At 36.0% G+C, this 18,446-nt stretch overlaps 1 pseudogene; it reads right to left on the bottom strand.

Moving 5' to 3' along the window:
* Nucleotides 1-844: 844 nt before the first annotated feature.
* LOC132352431 (NACHT, LRR and PYD domains-containing protein 12-like) lies at nucleotides 845-8,324 on the bottom strand (annotated as a pseudogene).
* Between the last annotated feature and the right edge of the window lie 10,122 nt (nucleotides 8,325-18,446).

Here is an 18,446-nt window from a genome sequence, read left to right as displayed (position 1 = left end):
TGCCACCTCCTTCCTGGGAGGGGCCATGGACATTTGCTTTTCTTTCTCATTCACAGCTCCCATCCCCTTTCTCAGAGCAGGAGGAGGAGAAGTTAGACTGACACACAGGCAATTCTTAATCTACTTGAAATGCTGTAAGAAGTTTGGTGAACTCTAGATGTGGCAGATGTTTAAGAATGACTTTGCCCTGTGGATGTTTTTGTGGGTTCTTCAGAGTCTGACCCCTCCAGACCCTTCTGATTGTGTGGGCCTTGTCTCTGCTTCCTCTGCAGCTCATTCCTCAGTAACTCTCATACTGCTGGGATTCTTTACTATGTCAGACTTCCCTCTTGGGCAGACTCCGTTCTAAAATGAGGTCAGGCTGACACTACTGCAAGAACTCACTGGGATTCATGCACTTATTAATCACTCCCAGAAGGAAGAACAGTTATTTGGCAGATGCGGCATTTACCCTGCTACCTTACAGGTAATTTGATCTTTCCCAAGCATGGGTCAGGAAATAGTCCTTCTTGGCCTTCAATTTCAAGAGCACATAGCACATGCTCTGAATTGCTCTGTTGAAGCCTATTCATTATAATTGAATTAGAAATTGCATTCTTTCATTCCTATCTCCTGTTCTTATCCTGGAGAAAGCCACAAAGACTTCTTTTCAAATTAAATCCTCTTTAGCGATTCCCCTCCTTTAAAAAATTTTTCATTTTCTGTCTCGAGAATTCTTGGTTCTTATTGTGTTTATGCTTCAGCTGAAACTGAGATACAAAGAGTTCCATTCTAACATCATGTTATAGTGATCCACTTCTGCAGTGGAATTGTTAGCATTTTAATCTCTTTTTATGTAAATCTCTCATTCCTAGAAAGAAAAGAAAGTAAAAAACAGACTTATAATTCAATTATTTACTCTTTTTATTTGCTATTTTTCTAATTTCATTCATTACAGATAAATCTTACTTTAATGTCAGTTAAGTTAGAAACTGTGAACTCCCATTTGTAACTGATACACAAAATTGTGAAAGGCTCCACTTAAAGACTTAAGCATTCTTTATTGAATGTTTATATGATCTATACAATACATTATAGATAGTACAACTACAGAGTGGAAAAAATACAAAATCCCATTACATTTCTTAAAGGTACTGTGGTAGATTGAATGTCTACATCCTAACCCCAAGAACATCTGAATAATATTATTTAGAAAAAAGCATACTTTGCAGATGTAATTAGATTAAGATCTTGAGGTGAGATTATTCTCCTAAATTCAGTGATAAGAATCCTTATAAAGAAGCACACGAAAGTGAGATAGGGAAAAAGAAAAGGTCACGTTAAAGATGGAGGCAGAATTGGAGTGATGCATCACAAGACCAGAAACTGGAAAAGGCAAAGAAGAAATCTCCTCTAGAGCCTCCAGAGGGAAAGTAGTATGCTAAAACCTGATTTTGGACTTCTAGTCTGCAGAATTGTGAGAGAATATATTTCTGACATGTTAAACAACCCCATTTGTGGTAATTTGTTACAGCAGCCTCAGGAAATTAATATAGGAAATCAGTTAGGTTACATTAAAATACTCTAAAAAAATAACAAAAGTATGGCACAAACATCCTTAATTTTATTTATCATTCATTTAACAATACAGGAAAGGTGATCAAGGGCAGCAAGTAGCTCTTCTCAACAGACTCAGATCCTCCCATCTTTGTCTCCTTTATTCATAAACTTTGCTATAGTTTGCAATCTTTCAGGAGAGGGGAAAAGAGAGGGCGGAGGAGTCAAATACACTCTGTTAAAAATACATCATTTCTGTTCCCATTCTATAAGAGAGAACTTAGTCACAATGTCACATCTCAGGGCAAGAGAGGCTAAGGAATGTTCTCTATCTTGTGCTTGGCTATAATCCTATAACTATGGATGAAGGAGGGAATGTTTTGATGAAATACTAGCATAATTTGCCAGACTTAGTGTTTGCCAAAATTAGAATTTGCCAAAATTGAAGTCAAGTTAATATTTTCAAATCATTGCTATCATCTACAAAATTGTAAGTGTACATAAAATATACAGCTTTATTTGTACTTCATATGATAGTATGTAATTTTCAGAATGTGCACAAGGTACATTGTCTACATCATTTTTCTAAGACAAAATAATTATAATAAAGTGATTTTGCAAGAAATGATTCACACATTTTACTTAGATTTAGAAAAGCACAAATCCAATTAGCAAATTTTCTAATTTAAAGGTGTTATAAGTGTTGAATAGTTGGTCATTTTTTGAACCAAATTGCTTCTTAGAACCAATCATTATTCAGTGTATTATAAGGGAATTGAACACTCAGAATATGTCACCACACTTTTATTAAAACCTTTGAAAGGACAAAAGTTATAGATGCACATTAAATAACTTTAAAATGTATCAGATGAAGATAAGGGAAAAATATAAATGAAATATGGAAAAATCTCTTGTACTGTCAGTAACAAGAAAATCTACTTCCCCTGTGAAAAAAAGAAACAAAAACAAAAAACAGTGACTTCTGTCACACAAATGATAAATACAAAACTCGCTTTTCACCTTCGTAGCTAATTAAATTTCTTGATGTATGCAGTTTGAAGATTCTGTTCAGTTTCTTCTAAAAAAAAAAAATACTAAGTTTTAAGAACCTAATAAATGTCTTACTCAAATAGCTAATTTACATGTTTCAATATCAACATACTTTATTTAATTGATGTGAGTAATCATGGAACATTTATTGATATCCACAGGAATGATGTCTTCAGAATCTGAGTTACTTCCTTTTCAACATTTCATAAGTTACAAGGTCACTAAATTTTTTATCTCTACAAATTTCTTCCACTTCCCAGTAAATTTTGGTCTTTCTAGACATCTTCACTATGGATTCAGCATGGCATGCTCATGGAATTCTTGTGAAGTTTCCCAACAATCATTAGTTTGTCTGAAGTTTCCTAGCTCAAATCCCCGATAGTAAAATCCTGGTTGATTCCATTCATGTTTTCATCCAAAGCATGGTATAAGTTATTGGCTGGCCCATAGTTGGCTAACAATGGCAGGTGTCCAACCATGGTCCAGTTGGCTCCAGACAGGGGTCAGAATCATAGTGAAAAACAAGATTGCAAGTTTTGTTATTGGGGCTGTTGGCATAACAAGCATTCTGAGATTCACCAGTGTTCCAGACTCTCTGCTATCTTTATTGCACCATTAATCTTTGAGAATAGGGTTTTTCGACTTTGACACAATTGACATGTATGCCAAATACTTTGCTGTAGGAGTTGCCTTGTGCATTTTAGGATATTTGCAGGATTCCTGGCCTCTACCCACTAGATACCAGTAGCTTCCCCCACCCCAATGTCTCCTGTCATTGCCAAGTGTCCCCTGGTGGAGCAAATTCACTCTCAGCTGTGAGCTTCTGCTCTAGAATCATCTGGGACCTTTCTCTAAATTCTCTCCATGGCACCAAGATTCTTCAGACTAAAACTCCAAGCTCAGTCACATGATGATTACATAAACCCCAAGCAGAAAGGATTTATTCTGCATGAATTTGTCTCTTGAGGAAATAAAAGGCCTTATCATTATGTTGATTAGCAGGTCCTGGGATGATCTTCCTCCCTCCTTACTTCAAGAGAAGAAGCAGTAGATAGAACCATTCGGCAGCTGACGTCTAAGTAAGGTTTTATTAGGTGAAGTGCTGCCAGTCTTCCGTGGGTCATTTTCTTAAGACTTGTTCCAAATAACCAGAGGACTTGAAGTTTGCAGCTGGGATGACTCAGGCTCTATCATAGCAGCCTGACACCTGCGTTTCCCAGCATGTTGTTGGTCAGATAAACTCTGTCATTGTCTGGTTAACCCGCAGGCTAGAAGAGAAACCTCAAGTCTCTGCTTATGAGCCCACAGCTATCCAGCCATAGTTTCTGGAGTCCACAGGTGGGGTGTCACAGGCTCTCACACAGCAAACATGTGCCCCAGTTCCCCAGGTCATTCAAACTCAGATCCAACTCCCAGAGGTGGTGGTTGGCCGAGGGCATAGCAGAGAGACACTCAAAGGCTGCAGAACTGAGCCAGCAAATGCCTAACCAGAGGGTCTGGAGTTTACTTGGATGCCTGAAACCCTCATATAGCAGCAGCACTTGGGTTCCCCAGGTCATTCAAGTTTAGATCCTACTCTGCCAGGCTCTGATTCACACTGAGGGTGGAAGTCAGGTCTTCACAGGCAGCAGCAGTGACTTGGCAAATCTTCAACTGCAAGATCCTCAGCCAATGACTGGGTGGCTCAAGCTTAACAGAAAAGCCTCAGACCCAAATCCTCCAGTGGATTTGGTGCTGAGCAAGGAGGCAGTGTCTTGGCAAGCCACAACCTCCAGAGGACACTTCCTCAACTGAATCATCTGCAGGATGCATTTGGGATGCTGGAGCCCCTCACAGAGCAGTTCCATGCCTGGCAACCCCAAGTCATTGCTCCTTAGGTCCATCCTTATTAAATTCTTATTGGATATCAGAGCTGCTGTGAGGTCCTGATAGGCAGGGCTAGAAACTCAGCACCTCTTCAGCCTCAATTCTGAAGTTTGCATTTGGGGTGTCTGAGTCTTTGACAGAGAAGCTTCACCCCGCAGCTTCTCAGGGCATTGCAATACAAAACCAGCTCTATCAGATTTGGATTAGAGCTTAGAGCATCAGCAAGCTGTTCATTGTAGATGTCTGGCAAAACATTCCTCTTGACTGACTATGCCAACAGCATCTGGACCCAGAAGTCCATCTCACCCCTCTTCTTCATCCACACTGTAGGCAGCCCTGTACCAGTGCAGCACTGGGATGCTCCTGCAGTTCCTCACACAAAAAGGAGGAAACCTTGGTGGTGATATTGCTGACCACGACCACTCGGAAGTGGCTCAGGGCCTGTTGGATAAATTCATCTTCCTGGATCTCATAAAAGCAGCTAAAGAGCTACTAGAAACCCTGCTGGAGGTAGAGCTCTCACTCTGAGCTTTGCTTTGGACTCACTCCAATAGTTCGACCTTGATGCCAGGGGAGACCTTCTAGCAAAGACTTTTCTCAAGGTAGCTTCTTGTTTCCTCATTCACATGGGGAGTGCCAAGAAGCTCTTTTCTGAAAACCCTACTCAGCCAACAGCATCCTCACATTCTGCTCTGGGCTGGACTCACTCTCCCCAACATCCAGGATATAGTACATGGCCTCAAAGAGCTCCTGGAAACTCAAGTGGATGAAGCTGTAGAACACTGCACAGTTGATATCCTTATGGAAGATGATCACCTTGAGGGAGGAAGAGATATCCATCCCATCAAGCCATGCTTCTGGAAGTCCTGCTCCTCAAATGGGATTTTCTGATTCCCAAGACCATATGCCACCAAAGAGCAAGGGCTGGAAATTTGAGGTCCCTGGCAGACTCAGAGGTAGAGCATGTAAACTGCTGTGGTGTCCTGGATGTCTGTCTCAGAATCCCCCCTGCCACTTTCTAATTGCTTCTTGAACCAGGTACAAATGACCCAACATATGGTGGAGACAAATCATAGAGTGAAAAGGGACTTGTTGTTTTTCACGAAATTGAAGGGTTTACCAGCCTGCTTAACATTGTGGAAATATGTGTAGAAGTACTTCTTCCTTTCTGTGTCAGAGAAGCCCAGGATCTCCACATTCTTGGGATGCTGGAGCAAGTGATGGAGCTTCTCCAAAGCCATGGCCTGGCAATGATGAGCAAAGACAACCAAGGCAGCAGCTTATTCTGAATCAGACTGTTAATGAGAAGCTCTGTGAGCTGTTTTTCCTCCCAGCAGAGGCACCAGGGTCCCTGGCGGTTGTAGAAAGAGGACTTGAGCTCCTCAAAGCCATTTATGATGAAAAGGAGGCACTCAGGAACTCAGACAAGCCCCCGGTAGGGTATGCTGGACTCTGACCGGCAACTGGGGGTAAGGTCTTGCATGCTTTGCTGTGATGTGCTCTAGTTCATCTCTCTTCAGTTGATGTAGAAAAGACAATCAAACTTGTCTTGGAAGAGTCTCCCATTGGTCCAGTCCAACATCACCTTCTGGACCAGCATGAATTTGTCCATCCCTGCTGCCCACTCCAGGACAGCAGTGTACAATGGCTGTGTGGTGCTCCTTACCTCTCATACCATTATTCAAATTGCTAATTTCTAACTCTAAATAAGCCATTAAATGTTGTTAGAGCAGGTAAAGTGACATAGAAGGCAATTCACAATAGTTGGTGTGATGGTTGATTTTATGTATCAACATAGATAGGCCCTAGATTCTAATTATTTAATTATTCTAATAATTAAGTTAATAAAGTAATAATTAATAATTTTTCTAATTATTTAATCAAACACTAGTCTAGGTATATCTGTGAAGGTATTTTGTAGATGTTTCTAACATTGACAAGCAGTTCAATAAGTAAAGGAAATTACCCTAAAAAATGTGGATGAGCCTCATCCAATCAGTTGAAGGCCATAATGACAAAAACAAGTTTCCTAGAAAAATTTTGCTCAGGATTGCAACCTCAGCTCCTGTTAGAGATCCTAGCCGGTCTGCTTTACAGATTTCAGACTTCCTAGTCCCCACAAACACATGAGCCAATTCCTTATAATAAATCTCTTTATATTTAATATATAATAATTTATATATAATAAATCACTTTATATATATCTTTGTATTTCACTAATGTATAATATAGATAAGCCCATATTGCTTCTGTTTCTCTGATAAATTCTGACTTAGGTGTATTTTATGAAAATATACAACTACTCTTCTCTATTGCTTTCATTTTATTTATTGGGTATGTGTAACATAAGTGGAGGACAATACTGTTTTCTTTTAAGCACGTTTATCTGTTAAATTTTGTAGAATCTATTCTAGTATATCAAGTATCATTAATCCAAGGAGAAGATCCTACTACCCACAATGTTTAGACAAGGTGTCAATGCCAGTATTAATAAAAAATACATTTTAACATCACATTCCCTGGTGGAGGAAGTAATGCAGTCATATTAAAGCCAATGAAAGCAAGAATAGCAGCTATTTCTACAACTAAAGTTTGTCCAAATTGGGGTCAACGATCAGGATATTTCTATTTGAAATGACCAATAAATAATAATGGTTCTTTTAAAGACTGGGTATGATAGGACTGAAAAAGAATGTGGGATAAGACATGCAGTCAGAGGAGAAGAGACACAGTGCCTACTTTATATTTTATAAATTTTGATACCAGGAAACTCAAACTCTACAGATTCTGTTTACACACATTTAAATTGGGACATATTTTTACCCTTATCACACAAGATTATTTTAAGAATGAAGAAAGTGTTAATTTAATAAAATGAAGTTCAAAACTAATATTTATTTGCTATTTATTTCTATAGTATTTTTTTCAATTTCTGGTAAGATCCTGAGGTTAAATCTAATAAAGGTTTTAATAATTCTATTGCTTTTCACTAGTAGCTGGTTCTTTATTCCATGAGTGATCCATGGAGACTGTTGGACTAAAGTAGAGTGGCCAGCAAGCCAGCAAAGGGGTAAGACCCAGCTCTTCTCTCTGTAAGACTGAGCTTATGCCTACACAGGCATTGTAATGATTCTCTCTGACCTACTTTAAACATTTTTATAGTTACATAACCATAAAAGATTAATCCAAGAAAATAGAGTTAAAATAGAAATTTATAGTGATACTATAACTAGCGCTGTCAGTGTAGAATGTATGGTTAGGAATTCTGCCTATGAATGTGTTTCTATCTGTGCTTGAAGGTGGAAGTGGTTATATAGCTTATTGCCTATGAGAAATAACAATTATAGATAATATTTATTTTAATTGGAGCTGGGGTGATTTAAAATGTAGTAGTATCAAAGTCTTAACATTTATAGAAAACTAAAATGATATTGCCAATATTAAGAGAGGCAGAAAAGCGATATGAAAGGACACCAAAATGTTTTCCCTTTCCAGCTATAGGAAAAATTAGATATTTCAAAATTTACTCTGTATAAAATAAGTAAGAATAGTCTAGCTGATGACATGTTAACAAACATTTCCCAAACCTCCATACCTTGAAGCAACAAGAATTTATTTCTTTTCTACATTTTAAATTTGTTCTGGGGTCCAAGCTAGTTAGTGTCATACCATGTGGGATATCGCTGGCCATGGTGACAAGAAGATGGACTTTTACAGTAGTATCCAACCCCTGCACCATTAATAAGTATTGGCCAAGAAATAAAACTTTGCTGCTATATGCCACTGAGATTTTGAGGCTGATTATCATCACAGAATAACTCTCTCCTGATTGAAATAGATATTCGTACCTGAAGAAGGTTGTCCATGGGCATGGTTCTTCAGTTTGCACAGAAGATATGAATATTGGAATCTGGAAAATAATGATAAATGTTATACAGTAGCAGAAAAAAGTAAAATTATCCCTGGCAATACACTAAAATACCACGTATCTCGTGAAATTTTAACTCTGGGACAAGAAGTGTGAAAACACTATTAATAGAACACATTTGTTGTTGTTTGTTGTATTTGATAAGGTACTGCCAGAAAAAGAAGAGCTCAGGAAAAACAAAACAAAACAAAAAAACAATAGAAACCCCAGCTTATCAGAATTAAGAAGAAGAATTAAGAATAGACAGACAAGATAATTGAAGTCCTGTAGGTTCATAAGAAGAAATTATTTTTTACCTTACTGTCTCATTATTCCAGAAAAAAAGAAGAAAAAAAAAACAAGATTTGAGCTATAAATATTTATTAAAATTTAGCAATATGAAAAAAAATTAGTATTTTATTACCCATGGTTAAAACCTGAATGGATTAAGATGCCTCAGTACAAGCATGACCTTACTATTGTGTAGGGTCTAGTATTTTTAACTGCATAAGGTGACTCAGATTGAGGCTAGTGGTAAAATCCCCAAATCAAAGACATTTAAGCTCAGGGTACCTATATTTGGGTCTATTGTAGAGGCAGCAAGAAGTAAAGCAATATAGCAAATTTGAGAATTATCTCAAAGAACTTTCTTCTTTTAGCTATTTTCATATATAGATAACTGAGATCAAATATGTAAAATTCCTAAAAAATTAATAGATACTGTAAGGCACAAAATAATTCTTGGACTTCTAACTACTTACAGGCAGAACGTCTGAGACATATGTTTTGCTCTCAAAAGATTGACATTGCCCAATGCTTATTTCACAGAAGCCAAAGTGGCTAAAGGCAGAGAAGAATCTCTCAGAGGGACCCAGGAAGAATGGCATTCAGGGCCATTTTCAGGGAGCAGGAACAGTCTAATTAAGGAACGTTGTCCAGTCCTGAGGTGAAAACCATGACAATTTTGGCTCAGAGGGATTTAAGGATTGATATAGACCAGGGACCGATGCAAGTTTCCATTTGTTTATTTTCCCAGATTGGTGATCTAGTAGTTCTGCAGAACACAATCCACCTCTCTATGTTGCATTTGTGGTGAGAAGATAATTTGTCCTGTTAGTATATAAGTTCCTGGATCAAGAAAAGACACAAGTGAAGCTGATGTGGATGCAACTGTTCTAATAGAGACTAAGTCTCATAACCCAGAGGTACTAGATTTTGAGCTGTCTCATGAATGGAAGGTGTTGTAAACTGCCTCCTTGGGGAAGATGTTTAGTATGTTTTATACATAGAAAGAAAAGAGAACCAAACATGTGATTTATGTAAAGCCTTTTAATTCTCCTCTATATCTGGTTTAACTTCTCTTTAGGTATATGGGAGGCTTGCAATTACACAATTGCACAAATGACAGGGCCATGTGACTCTAACTATGATTTATTGGTAGACATAGCATGAAAAACAGCATTTAATTGCTGGACAAGAAGCTTGGGCACTCTGTCCTTATGAATTAGCACACCAAGATGTTTCATGTGGAAAAATAAAGCCTAGTTATGTTAAGATCACACTAGGATATTCTGTTTTCTAAGTATAATGTAGGCCACCCTGACTGATATACTATCTCAGCACAAAACACATAGATTTTAGAAATATTATAACAAACATACATTAAAGTATACTAATGAGATCATAAGAAAATAAGGGAATAAGCAAAACCCCAAAATAATTTAGTAAAGCTGAGAACAGAATGGAAAGTAAACATGGGTCCTGAGGCCAGATTCTTCCTGTGCATTGGGGTAGAATAGCTTTACGCAGTGAAGCTGATTTTTAAGACTTGAATGTTTAGAAAGTAGTAAAAGTGATGCTGAGTCCTCTGCATTAAGTTGGGACTGCAGAGATTATAGTTTCAGTAAAAAATAGGCTTACAAAAAGCATTTCACCTGTAAATGAAAAAAATTAAGGAAATGTAGTTGCTTGGCCTGGTATTAAGTGGAAAAATATTAATAAAATGAATTATTCAGAGAAGTTGTTGACATAAATCTTCGCTCAAATGAGTCCTATGATTGAAATAATAAACCCTACATGATCTTGGAAATTCCAAGCATAAAATTTAAATCTCATTGGACTCTGTTAAGTAGAAGACCCCAGTTCCAATAAAAATAAAATTTGTTTTAGAAAAAAGCAAAACTCTCAATATTCCCTCCAAAAATGTCTTCCTCTTATGGAATGTGACACGAAGTATTATTAATGCTGGAATTATCCGTATAAAATATAAAATGACAATGGATAGATATTTTAACTTGAAAGAGAGAGTTTTAAAACTGGATAAGAAAAAAATATCAGAATGCAAAACAAACAGGAAATATAATTAAATAGAAACTTTAGAAAAAAAAATATAACAACTAAAATAATATATCCAATGGATGAGCTGGTAACATAATAGAACAGGCCCAGCTGAAGGTGAAATTAGTAAAATGGAAAATATTAGTCAAGAAACAGAATGCAACAAAGATATAAAGGTACATGAACAACATCTTGATAGATATATTGAATAGAGTTAACAGTAATGAATAGTTCTGACATACTTCTAATTAGACTTACATAAAAAATAATGAAAATAGGAAAATATATTAAATATATACTGGATAATAATTTTCTGGAAGTGAGTAAAATGACAAATTACCAGATATTGAAATCCTAGTGCATACTGATCAAGATAAATTAATAAAAATCCAGAGCTATGTAGTTATCATGATTTAAACTGTTCAGCAACTATAGAAAAATAAATCAGTGGGACACAAAATAGAACTTAGAAACAGAGTTACACATAAATAAATAGTTGATGTATGAAAGAAGTTGCATTATATACCAGGGAGGAAAGGATGGACAACTCAAAAAAGAATACTGAAATAATTGGTCATTCATTTGGAAAGAATAGTTTCCCTAACTCACAATAAAAAGAAAAGTAAATTTCAGACAGATTAAAAATAATATGTAAAAGAAAATATTTAAAAGACAATATGGAAGAATGTCTTCATTAAATTTGAAAGGGAAAAGATTTCTTCAACAGGAAGGAAAAAACTTCCAAATGTGAAAAACGTTTTATTTAATAAACTTGACCGCTGTAAGATAAAGAATATCTGTATACTCCAGTACCAAGCAAATTAATTAAATTAAATTAAAAATTAAAACTACAAACTGATATATTTGAACCCTAAATAATGTAAAAAAAGTACTAGTTTATATAAAAATCACCTAGGAATTATGCTAAATCTCATTATTTATTAGAGAAATTCCATCAGTTTAGGGCAATAGTTTGAGTACAAAAGGTGAGCAAACTTTGCATCTCACAATATTGCACACTGAAAAAATTGTGCAAAGAATTCTATAATCTTTTGGGGGAAATTATAAATTGACAAAACCTTTCTGGAAAATATGTTGTAGTTATAGATATGAGTATGTAAGTGCCTGCACTAATGACTTTGTATTTCCATGATAAGGTGTATATCTTTAGGAAATTCTTCTATATGTAACATTAAAATAGCTATACACTTATTCAGAGAAGCAATGTTTTTTTTAAAATTAATTTTATTGGAGTACAGTTGTTTTACAATGTTGTGTAGCTTCTACTGCACAGCAAAATGAATCAGCCACACATATACATATATCCCCTCACTTCTGGGTTTCCCTCCCATTTAGGTCACCACAGAGCATTAAGTAGAGTTCCCTGTGTAATACTCTATGTTCCCATCAGTTTTATATTTTATACATAGTATCAATCCTGTATATGTGTCAATCTCAATCTCCCAATTCCTCCCACCTCACTCCTTTCCCCCTTGGTATCCATACATGTGTTCATTACATCTGTGTCTCTATTTCTGCTTTGCAAATAAGGTCAACTATAAAATTTTTCTAGATTCCACATATATGCATTAATAAATATTTGTTTTTCTCTTTCTGATTTACTTCACTCTGTATGACGCTCTCTAGGTCCATCCATGTCTTTTATAAATGACCCAATTTCTTTCCTTTTTATGGCTGAGTAATATTCCCTTGTATATATGTACCACATCTTCTTTATCTATTCTTCTGTTGATGAACATTTAGGTGGCTTTCATGTCCTGGCTATTGTAAATAGTGCTGCTGTGAACATTGGGGTGCATGTATCATATTGAATTATGGTTTTCTCTTGGTATATGCCCAGTAGTGGGATTGCTGGGTCATATGGTAGTTCTATTTTTAGTTTTTTAAGGAACCTCCATACTGTTTTCCATAGTGGCTGTATCAATTTACATTCCTACCAACAGTGCATGAAGGTTCCCTTTTCACCATACTCTCTCTAGCATTTATCATTTGTAGATTTTTTAAATGATAGCCATTCTGACTGGTGTGAGGTGATATCTCTTTGTAGTTTTGATTTGCATTTCTGTAATAATTACAGAACAGCTTTTCATGTGTTTGTTGGCCATCTGTATGTCTTGTTTGGAGAAATGTCTATTTATAGGTCTTCTGCCCATTTTTGGATTGGGTTGTTTGTTTTTCTGATATTGAGCTGCATGAGCTGCTTGTATATTTTGGAGATTAATCCTGTGTCAGTTGCTTCGTTTGCAAATATTTTCTCCCATTCTGAGAGTTGTCTTTTCATCTTGTTTATGGTTTCCTTTGCTATGTAAAAGCTTTTATGTTTAACTAGGTCCCATTTATTTATTTTTGTTTTTATTTTCATTACTCTAGGAGGTGGGTCAAAAAAGATCTTGCTGTGATTTATGTCATAGAGTGTTCTGCCTATGTCTTCCTCCCAAATTTTATAGTGTCTGGCCTTACATTTAGGTCTTTAATCCATTTTGATTTTATTTTTGTGTATGGTATTAAGGAGTGCTCTAATTTCATTCACTTACATGTAGCTGTTCAGTTTTCCCAGCACCACTTGAAGAAGCTGTCTTTTCTCCATTGTACACTTTTGCCTCCTTTGTCATATATTAGGTGACTGTAGGTGTATGGGTTTATCTCTGGACTTTCTATCCTGTTCCATTGATCTCTATTTCTGTTTTTGTGCCAGTACCATATTTTGTAGATTACTGTAACTTTGTAGTATTGTCTGAAGTCAGGGAGCCTGATTCATCCACCTCCATTTTTCTTTCTCAAGATTGCTTTGGCTATTCAGGGTCTTTTGTGTTTCCATACAAATAGTAAAATTTTTTGTTCTAGTTCTGAGAAAAATGTCATTGGTAGTTTGGTAGGGATTGTGTTGAATCTGTAGACCGCTTTGGGTAGTATAGTCATTTTCATAATATTGATTTTTCCAATCCAAGAACATGGTATATCTCTACATCTGTTTGGGTCATCTTTGATTTCTCTCATCAGTATCTTATAGTTTTCTGTACATACAGGTCTTTTGCCTCCTTAGATAGGTTTATTCCTAGGTATTTTATTCTTTTTGTTGCAGCTGTGAGTGGGATTGTTTCCTTAATCTCTCTTTCTGATCTTTTGTTGCTAGTGTACAGGAATGCAAGAGATTTCTGTGTATTAATTTTGTATCCTGCAGCTTTGCTAAATTCATTGACTAGCTCCAGTAGTTTTCTGGTGGCATCTTTAGGATTTTCTATGTATAGTATCATGTCATCTGCAAACAGTGACAGTTTTATTTCTTCTTTTCCAACTTGTATTCCTTTTCTTTTTCTTCTCTGGTTGCTGTGGCTAGGGCTTCCAAAACTATGTTGAATAATAATGGTGAGAGTGGAAACCCTGTCTTTTCCTGATCTTAGAGGAAATGCTTTCAGTTTTTCATCATTGAGAATAATCCTAAATAATGTAAAAATGTGTATTAGTTTATATAAAAATCACCTAGGAATTATGCTAAACCTCATTATTTATTAGAGAAATTCTGTCAGTTTATGGCAATATTTTTAGTACAAAAGGTGAGCAAACTTTGCATCTCACAATATTGCACATTGAAAAATTGTGCAAAGAATTCTGTAATCATTTGAGGGGAATTGTAAATTGTCAAAGTCTTTCTGGAAAATATGTTGCAGTTATAGATATGAGTAGATAGGTGCCTGCCCTAATGACTTTATATTTCCATGACAAGATGTATATCCTTGGGGAATTCTTCTGTATGTAATATTGAAACAGTTATAATATTATTCAGAGAAGCAATGTCTGTAACGCTACCAAAAGAGATATAATCCAAATGTCATCAATAGGGAATGGCATATGGATCATGGTAAAACATACAAAGGGATTCTATCAAACAGAGAAAAAAAAAGGAAGTGCTGCTGTAAAGATAAGCATGGATTAGATGCAAACATATAATATTTAGAAAAAAAGTTACAAAATGCTACATCTAGTAAGATGTAATTATTAATAATATACAATATGCATATTTCTATTATTCAAAAATTTAAATGTAACAGTATATTATTTGTGAATCCATAAAAATTGAGGAAAGCAATATTACAAAACAAGTGAAAGTGGCTACCTGTCCAATGCAGGTCAATTCATACAAGTAGGGAAGGCATAGAGAAGAAATAATATATATACGTACATATATATATATATATATAACTTAATTTGTATACTTAAGAACTGACAGAATATGACACAAGGTAAAAAATTCAAATTGTTGTGATGAAAAGTAGATTTTGCAAGTTTCAAAACAGGTAATTTGAGATATTTATAAGAGAAGATTTTTTTACTCGATAAGAAGGCTTCATGGAGAATTTGAAATGTGGACAGATCTCTAAAGATATGTGGGGTTTGGACAGAATCACATAGTAAACAGGCAATTTTAAGTAAATAATTTAATTCTTCTTGACCTTAACTCTCTGATATATGAAATAATTAGATTATACCAAAGCATCTCTATGCCCTAACCTTCTCCAACATTCTAGAGTTCACCAGTTTTATAGAGGTCTTTAATTTCTGGGGCAGGAAGGGGAGTTTGATTGGGAGAGTGTAACACAGCAGGAGTAATATTTTTCAAGATTTTATAATGTACCTCCAACAATCACTACAGTTACAAAATTTACAGGCAAGATTTTAAGAAATCTTTTAGTCACAGTTCTACATTACATAATTCATTTTCATTTTCAAGAAAATACAGTGGTTTTGCTTTGTGTTGCTTACCAAAACAAGAAAAAGACTTTCTTCAATTAAGGTAAATAATTATTTGAATGCCTAAACCTGTCAAATTCAATTTTTTGTGTTTTTTACTTTATATCTTAACTTCCTTTCTCAATGAAGTTATTCCCATTAACTTTCTCTCTCTCTCTCTCTGTATATATATATATATATATATATATATATATATATATATATATACACATATATACTTATATACATATACATATCTACACACACACACAATAAAAACCTGTAAATAACCTTAAAGTGGGCACTCAATATCCATAGCTCTGCATCTGCAGATTCAGCCAACTTTAGATTGTGTAGTACTATAGCACGTATTTACTGAAGAAATTCCATGTATATGTGGACTTGTGCAAGTTGAAACCCGTGTTGTTCAAGGGTCAACTGTGTATATATATCACATAAAGTTACCACTATATATAAATACATCTATATTTGTGTTTTGTGAAAATTCTGTTGGGGAAGCTTATCAAGAAGATATAACTTTGATTTGACCTATGAGCTGTACCCACTATTCAAAGTCTGCTCATGCCCTTCCCTGTCCTTGGAATGTGCACTCTTCTTGCCTTCCTGAAGTTAGAAGCTACCCAAGGACACAGCCTTGAGACAGTAATATGATGGACTGTGTATGTGACTGAGCCCAGTTAAAGCCTCTATATAACTTTTAAGTTTTGGTGGGTAGTTTTGGATATCCACTCATTTTGAGACTGCCAGAGACAAGCTTCATAAGCAAGTTCCCTTGATCATTAAGTCTGCCACTTATCAATCTGGTGTGGTCTGCATTTTTCTTTGTTTTCTCCCTGCCCTCCTTGGGAGAGGATTTTAATCCTCAGATTATACCCAGGAAGCTCCCGAGGGAGGCTCCTGAGGACGTAGCAACCCAACAACTGGTGAACCTGTCAGAGAATGAAGAAATAGGCTTTGGGAAAGAGGTGTCTGAGGTGGAAACCCTGCTTGGCCCATATGTCAGACGCTTGTGGCCTGTCCCATGAGTACAGAGATGCCCTGAAAATGCTGGCTGCTTTAATGTGTTTTTTTGAGGAACCTTGCACTGTGCACTGTGGCCAAGAAGGAAAATAAATGGCCACCATGGTGGGCTGGCCATTGGTGAGCAATTCAGCTGGACACCAATGCTCAAGCAGAGGCTGAGACTCAAGTTAGAAAGGTGGAAGAAGAGCTGAGGTTAGAACGTGTGGTTTTCCACTACTCTGCTTACTTCACGGCTGGCAGACAATGTGGGAGAGTAGGATAAGAAGTTAGAGACCTTGGCATGCCATTTTGCAAAGCTAGGAGGGTACAAGATGCCAAGGACTATGATTCAGGTGCTTGTGACAAATTGTGATTAGGAAGGTGAGAGGTAAAATCTCTGGAAGAGTGATGGGAATGAAGAGGAGGATGTGATGGTAACTCATGAGAAAACTGACAAAATGCCACAGGCCCAGTGACCACTAATACAAAGAATAAATTTAAGTAGCATTTAAAGAGAAACATTTATGAGAAAACTTACATTTTTCTCTGTCCCTTGAAGTTTGAAAATCTTATCATATTTTTGAAATTTAAATACTCCAGGAATTAACAAAAACATTGCCTACAGAAACTAAAGGAAAGAAAAGGGGGGGGGGGGGAGAAATGTAGCCTTTTGAAATACAGACTGCTGTAGCAGTTCCCTGGCCTAAATTGATTTGTAAGAGAGCTAAGAGTTTTTGTTTGTTTGTTTGTTTTTACAAAACTTCTAGAAATGATAAGGATGAAAGAAAATGACTGTATATGAAAAGCAGAATGTGTGTTTTCAGTAATAAAAGTAGGTGAAACAGCAGAGAAGGGGACAGGGCACAACATTTAAAAGAATTGTGCAGCCACAGGACATGACAAAGACTGGTTAGAACCAACTGGGGTCAAGATGGCAGAAGATTCGACATCCACTACACCTTGAGCCTCATTGTATGCTCATTGTAATGCATTAGCTAAATGACATACCCAACAGAATCATGACAGTTCTGTGACCAACCATAAAAGGTCAAAAAGTGGGCAGTGGCCCAATTCCTGGAAATCCCCACCCCCTCCCTGAAATAATTGGAACAATCCCCCCACTCATTAGCCTATGAAATTACCCAGCCAATAAAAACTAACCACGCTATATTTTGAGGCTCTCTCACCTTCTGAGATGGCTCACACTCTGTCTGTAGGGTGTGTTTCTCTCTAAATAAATCCACTTCTTACCTATCACTTTGTCTCTCACTGAATAGTTTTGAAAGGAGACATCAAGAACCACAAATTCACCGGGAACATAGGTATGAGGAATGGAGATGCATTTGGGGGAAAGAAAATAGATTTTTAATAATAAAAGTTATAAAGCACATGTTTTATTTTTGGTAAAATAAAAATAAAGTAATTTTCTTTTAAAGTAAAATAACTGTTTTAGAATAAGAAAAGAAAAAATACGACAAATTTTAGTTAGATATAGGAAGTTGCAGTTTTGTGGAAGTCACAGAAGTTCTATGGAGGAGGAATCTTGAGAAAGAAATTTTATGTGTGGTCAGGCTGACTAAAGTTGGAATAGAATTATTTAAGTTAAAGGGAAAAAAACGAAGACTTAATATCAAAAATCCACTGGTACAAAACGAGAATTTGTTTTTTTCCCTGTTAAAAGGGCAAACATTTTCGTATATAATTGGTCTGCTCTTAATACGATATTGTAAACAAAGGTTTTTCTTTATCTTTAATGTAATCTGCCTAGAAAACAAAGATTCTGTGTTTGTCTTTATTGGATCTTTAACCATGTCCGTTTTTCGAAGTCTTTTGTTATTTGCAGTTATTGATTTACTCTGAAGCATTTGTAAGAGCATTCATACAAAAATGTTTTTTTTTTTTTTTTCAGTATACCCTTAGCAACTGAGTTATAAGACCAATTTGCTTTCATGTGGGAGGGGCAACAATGGACCTTTCC

Source organism: Balaenoptera ricei, chromosome 18 (assembly GCF_028023285.1).
Source record: "Balaenoptera ricei isolate mBalRic1 chromosome 18, mBalRic1.hap2, whole genome shotgun sequence".
NCBI classification, from domain to species: Eukaryota; Metazoa; Chordata; class Mammalia; order Artiodactyla; family Balaenopteridae; genus Balaenoptera; species Balaenoptera ricei.
Note: the sequence above shows the minus strand (reverse complement) of the source record. Positions and strands in the feature narration are given on the sequence as shown.